This window comes from Petromyzon marinus, chromosome 65 (assembly GCF_048934315.1).
Source record: "Petromyzon marinus isolate PM22_M1 ecotype Great Lakes invasive population chromosome 65, UKy_Petmar_22M1.pri1.0, whole genome shotgun sequence".
NCBI classification, from domain to species: Eukaryota; Metazoa; Chordata; class Hyperoartia; order Petromyzontiformes; family Petromyzontidae; genus Petromyzon; species Petromyzon marinus.
The window spans coordinates 6,312,538-6,327,085 of record NC_133731.1 but is presented as its reverse complement, the minus strand read 5'-3'; the positions used below and the strand labels follow the sequence as shown (position 1 = coordinate 6,327,085).

General features: G+C 57.5%; 1 protein-coding gene across 8 annotated transcripts in view; it reads right to left on the bottom strand.

The window, feature by feature from the left end:
• The window catches only part of LOC116956407 (SH3 and multiple ankyrin repeat domains protein 2-like), a 181,867-nt gene that overhangs the window by 121,746 nt on the left and 45,573 nt on the right, over positions 1 to 14,548 (bottom strand). Inside the window, exon 3 of one of the 8 annotated variants that reach the window (XM_076054306.1) lies at positions 8,443 to 8,607. The exons of the other annotated variants lie outside the window; for them this stretch is intronic. The gene's annotated coding sequence lies outside the window, so the exon portion shown is untranslated. The remainder of the gene's footprint in view (positions 1 to 8,442; positions 8,608 to 14,548) is intronic. 8 annotated transcript variants of the gene reach the window in all.

Genomic DNA, 14,548 nt, shown 5'->3' with positions numbered 1-14,548 from the left:
CCTAACCAATTGACCCATTCCATCTCGATTGCCAATGACCTGTACATTTAACGATGTACACAATGTACATAAAATGTAGCCTGCCTGCTATTAGAGACGGCCCATTCCCAGAAACGTCACCAATTATATATTTGTCCTTTAAAGGCCACAAAGAGTTACTGACAAATGTGCTGAGTTTGCTTATTATTTTTTTCCAACGCAGCAGCAACATCGGTGGATAATTTGTCTAAAATGTAAAAGTTAGGCTCGGGCCTGCGCTAGGCCCAGATAACGGCTGTGCCACGTCTCGCGGGTCGGATAATTTCTGGATAACGGAGCGCTCGGCTCTGTGGATTATAACTTTTATTAATGCCCCAAAAACTCTCGAGTTGAGAATGGATTAGTGTAATCCATTCGTTATTAAACTATTTGATTTAATTTTGCCTCGAGCGTGGAGAGGTTTTTTTTCTTCTTTCCCCTCAGAGGAGTTACACGAAAATTTTTAATTCAACAAATTAATTGGCGACGCTTTTGCACGCCACCGCGTTGGTGAGCGAGCTAACAAAAACTTGGATTTTTATACGTGGCTCCATTCACACACACACACACACACGCGCGGGCATGGCCTCCCCGGCGCCTTACAGAATATAACCCGAAGCCTTAACACCTTAACCCTTAAGATATAGTACTGAATAGAACCCTTTACAAGTGTAGAGGTTCAACGAGCGCATATTCGAGAATGGCTGCATGTCCGCGCTAGGTAGCCAGAAGAGGCGGTTTGTGAGCATCACCGTGGGGATGTCGAGAGCAGCTAGGGTCAGGATGACCGCTGGGGTAATTCCGTCGGGGTAAACAATGGGGGAGGTGGACCGTAATTCAAAAGACCGGTATCTGCCAATCGGAGAGGGATCTCTGGAGAATGTTCTGGAAGGGGTCGCGAGGGACATATAAGACGGGCAAAACGAGCCCGAGCGGCAGTATGATGAAGACAGAAGACAAGAGAGGCTGAAGCCGGACCCGCCAAGCTAGTTAAGAGTATTCTAGGCGAGAGTAGTCCTGTGTGGACCTGGGTAGGCTAGGATAGGGTCGCTCGGGGTAAGCGAAGTCCGTACGTCGGCACGCTTGACCCCCGGGGCTACCGTGGTATCAACCTGCTGTGACAGCGAGACACGGGGTCCCGTATAGACCAGGAGTAGGACGCTAAAGGCGTGAGCGCAGTCCGTACGTCGGCACGCTAAACGCCGTGGCTGCCGTGGTGTCAACCCGCTGAGACAGCGAGACACAGCAGTTGGGAGGGGTGAAACAAGGAGAGTAGGGAATAGGATAGGGACGCGGCGAGTGAGGGAGCGAACGAGCGACGGGCGGCGGATCCTCGGCTATATCTAAAACAAGTGTTAAATGAACAAACTGTAATAACGTGGCCCGGACAGAAAACAAGAAAATCGTCCGCCTTCATTTGCAATACTACACAAGTAATAATTAACCCCTTACAAATAATACTAAATAAAACCTTTAACGAATACAACTCAAGAAACCCTTGAACAATTAACCTGGTACAGGGACTCCTCTCTACTTGCGAACATTCGACTTACGAACTTTCAGAGATAAGAACAAACCTATCTGTATGTCCAGTTGCCTGTTCGGACCGAGAGTCGTAAGTTCAACCGCCGCGCAATAGACGGCGGTGGTGGCATCTACGTCTGCAGAACGTAAAGCACCAGTGGCATCTACATCTACAGAAGGTGAAGAACCAGTGGCATATACATCTACAGAACGTGAAGAACCAGTGGCATCTACATCTCCAGAACGTGAAGAACCAGTGGCATCTACATCTACAGAACGTGAAGAACCAGTGGCATCTACATCTACAGAACGTGAAGAACCAGTGGCATCTACATCTACAGAATGTGAAGAACCAGTGGCATCTACATCTACAGAACGTGAAGAACCAGTGGCATCTACATCTACAGAACATGAAGAACCAGTGGCATCTACATCTGCAGAACGTGAAGAACCAGTGGCATCTACATCTACAGAATGTGAAGAACCAGTGGCATCTACATCTGCAGAATGTAAAAAAACAGTGGCATCTACATCTACAGAATGTGAAGAACCAGTGGAATCTACATCTGCAGAACGTGAAGAACCAGTGGCATCTACATCTGCAGAACGTGAAGAACCAGTGGCATCTATATCTGTAGAACATGAAGAACCGGTTGCATCTACATCTACAGAATGTGAAGAACCAGTGGCATCTACATCTGCAGAACGTGAAGAACCAGTGGCATCTACATCTGCAGAACATGAAGAACCGGTTGCATCTACAGAATGTGAAGAACCAGTGGCATCTACATCTGTAGAACGTGAAGAACCAGTGGTATCTACATCTACAGCATGTGAAAAACCAGTGGCATCTGCATCTGCAGAACGTGAAGAACCAGTGGCATCTACATCTACAGCATGTGAAAAACCAGTGGCATCTACATCTGCAGAATGTGAAGAACCAGTGGCATCTACATCTGCAGAATGTGAAGAAGCAGTGGAATCTACATCTGCAGAACATGAAGAACCAGTGGCATCTACATCTGCAGAACATTAAGAACCAGTGGCATTTATATCTGCAGAACGTGAAGAACCCGTGGCATCTACATCTGCAGAACATGAAGATCCAGTGGCATCTACATCTGCAAAACGTGAAAGAACCTGCGGTATCTACATCTGCAGAACGTGAAGAACCAGGGGCATCTACATCTGCAGAACATGAAGAACCAGTGGTCTCTACATCTACAGGAGATTATAACACCTTTAAAGGCTTCCCCTGTGTTTAGTGTACACGCTGTACAACGTGTTTGTAATCGACAGGAGTAAAGTTTGTACTTACGAACAAATCGACTTAAGAACAGACCTCTGGAACTTAACTCGTTCGTAATAAGGATTCCCTGTACACACCCTATCAGAATCTATATTTATCCTGGAGAAATTCGATGAGCCATGAAGCTATTTATCATAGATGTCCAGTGGGGGCAGTGTGCTTGTATCGGTATGCCCTCGTATGTGTCTACGTGCCCCGTGTCTGTGTGTCCATGAATCTGTGTGCCTTCGTGTGTCTGTGTGCTTGTATGGGCGTGGTGTTGCCCACCTACCCCCTCGTGTGCTGTTCTGGCCTTCATAGGTGCTCGCTAACAGCACTTGCCCCAACAGTGGTTTAAGGCGATAAGGGGGATCTTTGTCTTTGCATCGGTGTGGCATCGTATCTGTGTGCCGGTGTGCCCCCCACGTGTCCGCATGACCGAAGTGTCCGCGTGCCCGCGTACCCCCGTGTCTGCGTGTCTGCGTGTCTGCGTGTCTGCGGGTCTGCGGGTCCGCGTACCCCCGTGTCTGCGTGTCTGCGTGTCTGCGGGTCTGCGGGTCCGCGTGGCCCCGTGTCCGCGTGCGCGCTCGTGTCCGTCATTCAACAGGAGGTGTGTACCAATCAATTGCTCCTGTGGCAAATTCCACGTTGATCAGACAAGATGAATGATCAGCATGCGACTAAATGAATACCAACAAAATATTAAAAACTCACAAACACAACTGTCGGTAGTTGCAGAACACGCGTGCCAAACAGGACATTCAATTGATATTGATATTATCCATAAGAGTTTTTTTTAGGATTATATCGCCTAAATATACAATGTATTATTAAACCCGCCACCACCCGACACAGCCAAATAGTATGGTTTGTCACGTAAACAAAACGTGCCAATTCGTTTAAGTTCAGCAGACCGGTGTGTTGTAGGGTAATTCCACGACAACATTCACAATTTGAGTACCGTGAGATTTTGCCGGTACATTACAACCACCACCATCATCAGACTGTATCCAGACAAGGCCGGTTGTAATTAGCGAATTGTAAATGTTGAGGTTTTGTGTAAAACGAGTTACTACTGTCCAAGACTAATTAGATAATCTAAATGAAATTGAAAAAAACTATTTTAACGGCCCTGATAGCTACACAGGCTTAGTGCTGCTTGGAAGCGTATTAAGTAATACGCCGTTTAATTGCATGCTTTTGCGGGTCGTTCCACCGCATGTTGATCAACTGTGAGCAGCCAATAATAGATACTGCATATCCTCCCATCAATACAATGTACACACATTATGCACGTTGATCAACTGTGAAAAACCCAACCAATAATTAGTACTGGATTTTTCCAGATTCAACGCGATCCATAGGCCCACAGTGATGACATCACCTTCACCTCTCGATCTTTGACCGAAACGGGAGGAAGACTTCTTCACAATTCTCGCTAATCGCCCGATGAAGCTGGTTGTTGTTGTTGTAATCACCAGCAAAATGTCACGTTGCTCGCAAGAGTTGTGGGTTTACTCTGAACTACGACCTTGCCTCCCTCCTCCGGTTGCCAGAACATTGCTCCCTCCCGGGACAAAAGCTCCCTCCCTTCACTCTGCTGCTGTCCGGATAATGAAAACTGCCTCCACCAGATGAACGCACCGTCAGCGAAATCACCTTCGAATGCCGAGCGGCGCACACACACGCGCGGGACATCTCCTAACTTCACCGCACGCCTTGTAGGGGCGGGGGGGGGGGGAACTTGTGAGTCGTTGACCTAATGTCCGCTATGGCCGTTGTTTGCAACTGAACCCAATAGAAATCCCGACAAAAAAGAAACATCTAAAAACTGGCACGTTTCGTTCACGTGGCTGCCGGGTGGCGGCGGGTTTAACGACGCGTTGACGTTCACGCGACGCAACCCGGGGGAGAAAAACCTCGATGACGTACGAACACTGGGGAAGAGCAGGGGGCGGGAGTCGTCAAAGCGAAAAGAGCGCACGCCAGCGGCATACCCGTCGCCACGCTGGCGGCGACGAGGAGGGAGATCGAGTAAACGAGAGCCGGCAGCGAGGTCCCCGTTCCCAAGGAAATAGATCACTCATTGGACGTGACCCCCGCTTCGCCCCGAGGGCACAGGTCATCGCAACGGAGTCACGTGGCCACGTGCCCGCCCCTCCCCCCCCCGCCCCGGTGACTCTGGGACACGATGCCAACGTCAGGGCAGTGAACCTGTAACCACCTCCACCACCACCACCACCACCCCCCCGCTACATTCCTCGTGACCAACCGCGCAGCACGTCCTATCAAGTTTTCAACGAGCGACCCGGGGCTGTCGCAAAAAATGAGAGCTCAACGGAGTGGCCTCGTCCTCGTCAGCGTCGTGCGGAAATCCACAGCGGCCAAAGACTCGAAATGCGTGGTGACATCGATTCTAGATGTGGAGGGAGAAACCGGAGGGCCCGGAGAGAAATCCACGCGATCACGGAGAGAGAAACACCGCAAACTACAAATATACAGCAGCAGCAGGGTTTGTCAGGGTCGAGATCGAACCCACGACCTCCTGTACACCAGGCGAGATAGTTAACATCTCCGAGCCACCGTGATGATGATGATGATAGAGATACACCACCAACCCCAAATATACAGCAGGCATCGTCAGGGTCGGAATCAAACCGACGATGTCCTGTACACCAGGCAAGGTAGTCAACATCTCGCCACCAAGGCGCACGATGGCAGTAGCACTGTGTGGTTCACGATCTCGATGCCATAGCTAAGGTCTGCTGCTGATAATGCTGCGACGACGAGAGGGCTTCAGCAGAGAGAGAGTTCGTGTGGTGTCGCCGTTCCTCCTCCTCCTACGCTGAAGGAGCGCAGGCCACAGTCGGTTCACCGTGCTGTCCACAGCGTGGGTTGCATGGCCACAGTCGGAACGGAATCGGAAGAATAATCGCAAGAAAACGTAAAATAAAATAACTCCATCGGCACCGGGGCTCTCACAAGGCCATTGCGGGGAGGGACGTGCGGCAGAGTTTTGGCGCCCGGCTACCGTAGAGTGGCGGCGGTCGTGTCACCACGGTTCTCCGCGGTGAGCAACGACGTCTTTAAAAACAACGGTGGCGCGCCTACTACTACTACTACGACGACGACGCATCCTCCAAATAACATGAACGCCGAGCCGCTTTCACCTGCCCTGACATTCGGCGGTGAAAAGGGGACACCCACACACCCCAACACACACCCACACACACACACCCACACACACACACCCACACACACCCACACACACCCACACACACCCACACACACACACCCACACACACACACCCACCCACACACACACACCCACACACACACCCACACACCGACCCAACCCTGCAACTTGCAGGCGTCTCGGACACGGGAAAGAAGGTGGGGGTGGTGGTGGTGGTGGTTAGACGCGGCTCGCAGAAAAAGGCCGCCGTCAATTAGAATCTAGGCCGAGGTCGTTCCACACGTTGGGTGGGGGGGGGGGGGTCTCCCTCGCCGGGCCGGACTGCCAAGCGGGGTGTTCTCATGGCGACGAGGTTCCAAGGCACCGTGCCAAGGAGACAGGGCCGGCCCCCACGTCCTAAATCGCCTCGAAGTCGTCAACGAGGAAAAGTGGCCCTGCAACGGCGCTCGACTCCATTGTGAGCAGAAGCTGGGGGGCCGTAACTCTCCGCGCCCCCCCCCCCTGCCCCCCGGCCCCCCCACCCCGGGGCCGGCGCTCCTTTATACTCGCACGCTCTCACCCACGCAACTCTCTCACCCGCGCACATACACTCACACACACTCACACACACTCTCACCCACGCAACTCTCCCTCTCTCACGCACACACACACACTCACCCACACTCACTCTCACGCTCTCACCCACGCACACACACTCACCCACACGCACGCTCTCACGCGCACACACTCACCCACACGCACTCCCACGCTCTCACCCACGCACGCACCTTCTCACGCACACACACCCACACTCACACACTCTCACGCTCTCACCCACGCACACACACTCACCCACACGCACGCTCTCACCCACGCACGCACTCACTCTCTCACCCACGCACATACACTCACCCACACGCACGCTCTCACCCACGCACGCACTCACTCTCTCACGCACCCACACACTCTCGCGCTCTCACCCACAACAACAACAACACCCGCCATTCGCCACTAAGTGGAGGTGACGTCACCACGACGCTTGTGCCAGGCCACGTGCACCTTGAGGCCACGTAAAGTGTCGAACGCCCGCTGGCAGGAGGTCACGGGGCAGACCCAGGTGCCACGGGTCGACTGACTGAGATGACTGAGATGACTGGCTGATGCACCACCTGTGCCCCCTACCGTGCCAACCTGCTGTGATTTAGCCTCCCGGCGCTCCGCACACGCTCTCACCCACACCCACGCACTCTCACGCTCTCACCCACGCACGCACTCGCTCACGCACACAAACACGCGCTGATGCTCGGCGTGCTAACCGCTACACTACCGTCACACACACACACAAACACCCCGACAACTCCGCGAACAGCAAATCACGCCGCTGGGGCGGACGGTTGCGGCTGCGGTGGCTGCGGCGAAGGATTTATTCGAGAAACTTGCGCCGATATTTTAACTGTCGCGCCGTTGGGGGGGGAAGGGGGAGCGGGAGGGTTGAGACGGAGCCTGAAACGGCGAACGCCCGATTGCAATTCCGGCGTGCTGCTGCCTGCTACACCAGACACCGCCACCACGGCCATCCATGGGGGAAGGGAGTGTGGGGGGCGGGGGGGGGGGAGCAGAGCCGAGGCCCCCCCCCCTCCAAAGCGCGGGGCCCGGGGCTTTCGCCCGCGCGCCCACCCCCCCCCCCCACGCCCACCTCGTCACTCGCTGTGATCCTAGGGGGGCGGCTCTGATCGCGGTGGTGGTGCTGCGGCGGCGGCGGCACCCACCCACACCCATCGCGGTGGAGCTGGGTGTTGGGTCCCATCACGCTCGGTTCGATTCCCTCCGCTGTGCTTCCACCGGTCGGTCGCCGGGGGTGGGGAGGGGGGGGGGAGTTGCGAGGGGGGGTGGGGGGAGGGGCAAAGGGGGTCCCTGCCCGCCCCTGAAGGGGTAAAAGGGGATGGTATTGATTGCACTCAACTCGCATCAAAGGCGATCCCCCCCCCCCCCCCCCGGGGCCCTTAAGATGTAATTTCACAGCTTGGTGAGGCTCTCTGCAAGTCAACCCCACGAGCAAACAGCCCGGATGGTGTTGAAATACACAGAGGACGGGAGACACGGGGAGGTTCGCGCGTTGCGTGCGCGTGCGTGAGTGAGCGTGAACGAGCGTGTGTGAGCGTGCGTGAGCGTGAGCGAGCGTGAGCGTGAGCGAGCGTGAGCGAGCGTGAGCGTACGTGAGCATGATTGAGCGTGAGTGTGCGTGAGTGTGAGTGAGCGTGAGTGAGCGTGCGTGAGCGTGAGCGAGCGTGAGCGTGAGCGCTCCGACGGGGCCGTCACCCCCGCGGCCACGGGCCGGGCCGGGGTCGAGGAGCCCGACACACGAAGGGGGCCGTCCAAAAATGACGTCACGCGATTTTGCACGATTTACCTGCACGGCCGGGGGGGGGTTACACACCTATACGGGTCACGTGTCTCTACGAGCGCCGAAATTTCCTAGCCCCTGCCCGCCGCTGCGAAGCTGGCGGGGCCCCCAACGCGGGCCGAGACTCTCGAAGGCCCAAGAAGCCCGCGACGGACGTCCGCTGCTCACGGCACCGAGCCTCTCCCGCCGTTCAAGCGCCTGAAAGGGGGGGGGGGGCGGTGGTGGGGGTGGCGGGGGCGGGGGCGGGGGGGGGAGTCAAACCTCGCTCAGCTTCCGAGATCCGACGAGATCGCACGCGTCGGATTGTACGGCTGATTTGATGACGACGGATGATGGCGATGAGAGTAACGACGATCATCACGTTGATGATGATGATGAAAATGGCCATGATGATGGCAAAACGAGGATTACGATAACGACGATGACGATTTTAACGATGGCAACGACGACGACGATGACGACGACGATGACGATGACGACGACGATGACGATGATGAATACCGCGACGTTGACGATGATTGCAACGGCGACGACGATTCTGACGATGACAACGACGGAGGCCCGGCAGGACGCGTCGTCGCCGAGAAGGTAACCACGAGGCTGTGCGGCACCCCCCCCCACCACCCCCCACCACCCCCCCCACCCCCCACCCCCCCACCACACCGGGCGGGCGCGACCGTCGCCGTGAGACTTTGCCGACGGCCGCGCCGCCGGTCAACAACAGGAAGACGGTGGGAGGGGGGGGGGTGAAGGGGGGTGCGGTGGGGGGGGGGTAGCCATGATGAATGCCATTCCATTGTGTGGACAAAACAATGGGCGCGGGTGGGAGACGGGTGGAGAGGGGAGAGGGGTCAGAGCCACCCTCACCACGACCGCCGGCGACAACCACACGAGGTGGGGGGCGGTTGTCGGAGGGGGGTGGGGGGCGGTTGTCGGAGGGGGGTGGGGGGCGCGCACGGAGCTGAGCGGGCGGACGTATCGGTTGCATTCGAGGGTACGGGCGGACACACGCGGAGGAGCTCCGCTCCTGTGTCTGCACGCACGTGTAACACGCACGCACGTGCAACACGCACGCACGTGTAACACGCGCGCACGTGTAACATGCACGCACGTGTAACACGCACGCACGTGTAACACGCACGCACGTGTAACACGCACGCACGTGTAACACGCACGTGTAACACGCACGCACGTGTAACACGCACGCACGTGTAACACGCACGCACGTGTAACACGCACGCACGTGTAACACGCACGCACGTGTAACACGCACGCACGTGTAACACGCACGTGTAACACGCACGCACGTGTAACACGCACGCACGTGTAACACGCACGCACGTGTAACACGCACGCACGTGTAACACGCACGCACGTGTAACACGCACACGTGTAACACATGCACACGCGCACGCACGTGTAACACATGCACGTGTAACACGCACGCACGTGTAACACGCACGCACGTGTAACACGCACGCACGTGTAACACACACGTGTAACACACGCGTCGAGCTACGGCGTTACGTTGGCATTGCCGATTTGTTAACCTGTGGTGGTGTCTGACGGTGGTGGTGGTGATGCGGAGAGCCGGTGGTGCAGCGGCTATTGATTCCCGCTCACGGCCACCCGTGACAGATCATCCGAGCCGGTCCCGGGCCTCCCCGAGGTCGACTCAGCCTAAACAAAAACAGAACCTGCTGCTGGCCACCGGCCACTCGTGTACCACAGGTGCTCTCTCTCGAACAGCACTTGCCCCAAAAGTCCGTGAAGGCTATAGGGGGGATCTTTGTCTTGGTGGCGGTGGTGTGTGATAGTCGTCGTAGTGGCCGTGCTGTCTGATGGTGACGGTCGGGTGGATGGTGATGGTGACTGGATCTAGTATAGATGAGGATGGCTGTGATGGTAGTGATGGTCATAGCAGTGATGATGGTGGTGATGTTTGTAGAAGTTGATATTCATTGCGCGCTTTCAAATGCGCTTCTGCGGCCGTCTGGAACGCTCTTCCTTCCGCTATTCGGAAGCCACTGGGACCTGTGCACTTTTAAATCATCGTCACCGAGACCGACAAACTCATTTCTTTAGAACTGCTTGTTGTGTCTAGTCTGTTGTCCTTCGCCCGCACCTCCGATAAGCCACGGCCGGCTACGTACGGCGCAAAAGAAGTTCACCACGCACACATACTGCCGGTGACGATAGCTGTAGGAGTGATGGTGGTGGTGACGAGCGCTGCCAAGGCGACGATGGTGGCGGTGACGTCCGTAGAAGTGACGACGCCTAGCAGAAGCTATGGTGGTGGTGGTGGTGACTGCGGTTGAGGTGGTGGCTGCCGTGGTGACGTCGACGGGCGGTGCCGGTAATGGCGGCTGTATCGTCGCCCCGGGTGAATCTGGATGCTCACTCCCCACACGCCTCCTCCCCTTTCCCCTCCACCTTCTCCTCCCCGCGAAGCGTCGCCCCGCAGAGTTGATTGGCGGGCGTCAGGGCGCTCCGACCGGGCCTAACCGCGCGCACGTGCGGCGAGCGAGAGGGGCGCGTGGGAAGGCGTGGGAACACGCGTGAGGAATTCCGCTGGCAAGGCCCCGACACCTGCCCCCCCCGCCCCCCCCCCCCCGAGCCCCCGAGCCCCCGAGGTTAAACCTCTCGCTCCCTTGAAAAGTCATTCCGTCCGTCCGTCGGCATCCTTCGCCGTCATGGAGTGTCACGTACGGGGAGGCTCGATGTAATAAATAATTAATTTTAAAAGTTACATATAAATCAAGTGAACAAAAATAACAAGGCCTGCTGAGCTATAGAGCTCATGCCTGCAATTCTTTTGGGTATTCACAATGATGCCTTTTGCAAATGAGTCAAGTGACTGCACGAACCACGCACACAGTAATTGCGGTGAGCATGCAATCAACCACGGCTCTGCTAAGAACACGTGGCCATTGACCGGCACCAGAGACGGCCTTCCAAACTCCAAATATAAAGCAGCAGGCGTCGGAGTCGGGATCGAACCCACGATGTCCTGTATACCTCTCCCCGGCGAGCCAGGGGGTACAACGGGACCTTCCTTGACGCCCACCCACGGGTAGGAAGGGAGTTTACCAAGCCTCATCTGCGTGTGATCCGCCAACCCCCGCTGCTGCTGCCCGTGGCTGCCTGAAATCCAGCACTGTGGCGGCAGCAGCAGCAGCAGAGTAGCCACCGCCGCCGCCGCAGCCACCACCACCACCACCGCCGCAACTACCACCACCACCACAACCACCACCGCCGCCGCCGCAGCCACCACCACTACCGCAACCACCACTACCGCAACCACCGCAACCACCACCGCCACAACCACGACCGCCGCAACTACCACAACCGCCGCCACCAGCACCGCCACCACCACCACCGCCACCACCACCACCGCCACCACCGCCACCACCGCCACCACCGCCGCCACCGCCGCCGCCGCCGCCACCACCCCCACTACCCCCGACTTCCCCACCCCCCACTACCCCCCCACCCCGCCCACCACCAACCACGCTGCACGGCCGTCTCGGCAAAACGAGGTCAGAGCCCAGAACCCCGGCGCGGTGTCCCCCCGCATACCGCCTCAGCGGGCGGCAGAGGAACGGTGTCGGCACGGGCCCGGCATCAACCCCCTAGCGCAGCGACGCCAGGGCACCCCCCCCCACACACACAGACGCGCACACGTACACACACACACACACGCACACACACGCACACACACACGCACACACACGCGTGCACACACACACGCACGCGCACACACCCACGCATGCACACACACCCACACACGCACACAAGCACACACAACCACACGTGCACGCACACGCACACACGCACACACGCGCACACACGCACACACACCCACACACACACACCCACACACACACGCGCACACACGCGCGCATACGAACACACACGCGCGCACACAAAAAAAGACAAAGATCCCCCGTATAGCCTTAACAGACTGTAGGGGCAAGTGCTGTTAGCGAGCACCTATCACAATCACACACGCACGCGGGCACACGCACACGCGCGCGCACACACACACACACACCCACACGCACACACACACACACCGACACACACATACACATACACACGCACACGCACACACCGACACACACACACACGTGTGTGTCGGTGTGTGCGTGTGCGGGCTAACCATGGAGCCTGCGTCTTTCTTTTCGGGCGATAATACCGGGCGATCCGTTTACAGATACCCCACAGAATTCTCAATGACAGCCCACCCCCCGCGGTGATCGCGGTGACGGTGACGGTGGCGGTAACAACACGGAACCGGCAACGCCGGTCCCGTCGTCGTTGGCCCAGGGGGTTTATACGCCGAATACAAAACGTTGGTTGTGTTGGTAGCGGTGGTTGCTCGTGGTGGTGGCGCTGATAGTGGTGGTGGTGGTGCTGATGGTGGTGGCACTGGTGTTGGTGGCGCTGATAGTGGTGGTGGTGGCACAGGTGGCGCTGATAGTGGTGGCGGTGGTGGTGGGGACGGCGGTGCTGGTGGGTGACCGAGTGGGTGACCGAGTGGGTGATTGAGTGAGTGAGTGGGTGACTGAGTGGGTGATTGAGTGACCGAGTGGGTGACCGGGTGGGTGACTGAATGGGTGATTGAGTGAGTGAGTGGGTGACCGAGTGGGTGACCGGGTGGGTGACTGAATGGGTGATTGAGTGGGTGACTGGGTGACTGAGTGGGTGACCGGGTGGCTGAGTGAGCGAGTGGTTGACTGACTGAGTGAGTGGTAAGGTTGTTACTTGTCCCACTACAGACCAAAACTCCGGGGCATGCTTCTAAAGTCAGCGCCAGGTCCATCATCACACCGCGTGCAGCAGCAAACGGCAAAAACAAAGTTCAACGCAGCGACACGGAGTACCAAATCAATTCCCGCTGCCACCACCCGACACTCCCGGACGGGTCGGAGCAACCCTGCCCATCATCTTCGGTGACCGATCACGGTTAGGGATTTGGAATACGGCGACGGTGACGGGGATCGCGGTGACGGCGACGACGGCGATGAAGACCGTCACGGCGACGACGGCGGCGCGAGCGACGCGACACGCTGCCCACGCCGATGACGGCACCACGACGGTGCGTGCGGGATCGTCGATGACGACGTCGGTTTTCGTTTCGTTTGTTCGACGTTTCACTCCCTCCCCCCACCAAACGACTTCCAAGCCCCCCCCCCCTTCCGCGCACTCCCACGCTGAGAGGCGCCTTGGGGGGGGAGCCGCGTCGTGTTGCAGCCACGGGCACCGAAAGTTTCTCAAATCCCCCGACCCACGCCACCCACCAATGCCAAGAACCCGGCCATTCGCCGCCAAGCGACGGCGACGTCACCACGGCGCCTGCGCCAGGCTAGGTGCACTTCGAGGCTGCCACGTGAAGTGTCGAAGGCCTCGCTGCTGACGGGGGGGGGGGGGGGGGGTCACGGGGCAGACCCAGCAGGTGGCCGACTGAGATGACCGGCAGACACACCGCCAGCTGTGCCCCCCACTGTGCCAACTCGCTGCATTTTAACCAACCGCCCGGCGCTCCGCTCGTTGTTCTGAGCGTCGCTCCGCCGGCCTCCGTTGTTGCTGGAGGGCGACTGCCTCCAACTGCCCAGCAGCGTCCTTCACGAGCCTCCTCCACAGAGGCCGATCTTGACACCGCTGGTACCAGTCATCGGCAAAGTCCACCACCACCACCACCAAAGCGCCCTCCGTCCACCCAGCAGCACACACGCCTGTGCCCCCGCGGTGAGTCGATCGGTAGGTAGGTGGGTGGTGTGTGTGGCAGCATCGTGAGGAGAGGCTCACCACCAAGAAGGCCCGACCATCAACCACCACCACCAACCACCACGTGACCCTTGCCCAACGCTGCAGCAGAATCCCCCGAGTGATCAATGACGATGATGATGACGTGAGTGTGTACGTGTGTGTGTACGTGTGTGGTGTGGGGAGCGATAGTGTAGCGGTTAGCGCGCTGCGCTATGAACCTGGCGACCCGGGTTCGATTCCAACACCAGTGACGATTATCTGAACCGATCCTGGGCCTCCCCTATGTCGACTCAGCCTCAAATGAGTACCTGGTGCGGTGTGTAAACATCGCCACTGGGGAGACAAAGGCGGTCGGGCGTGGTGCTGG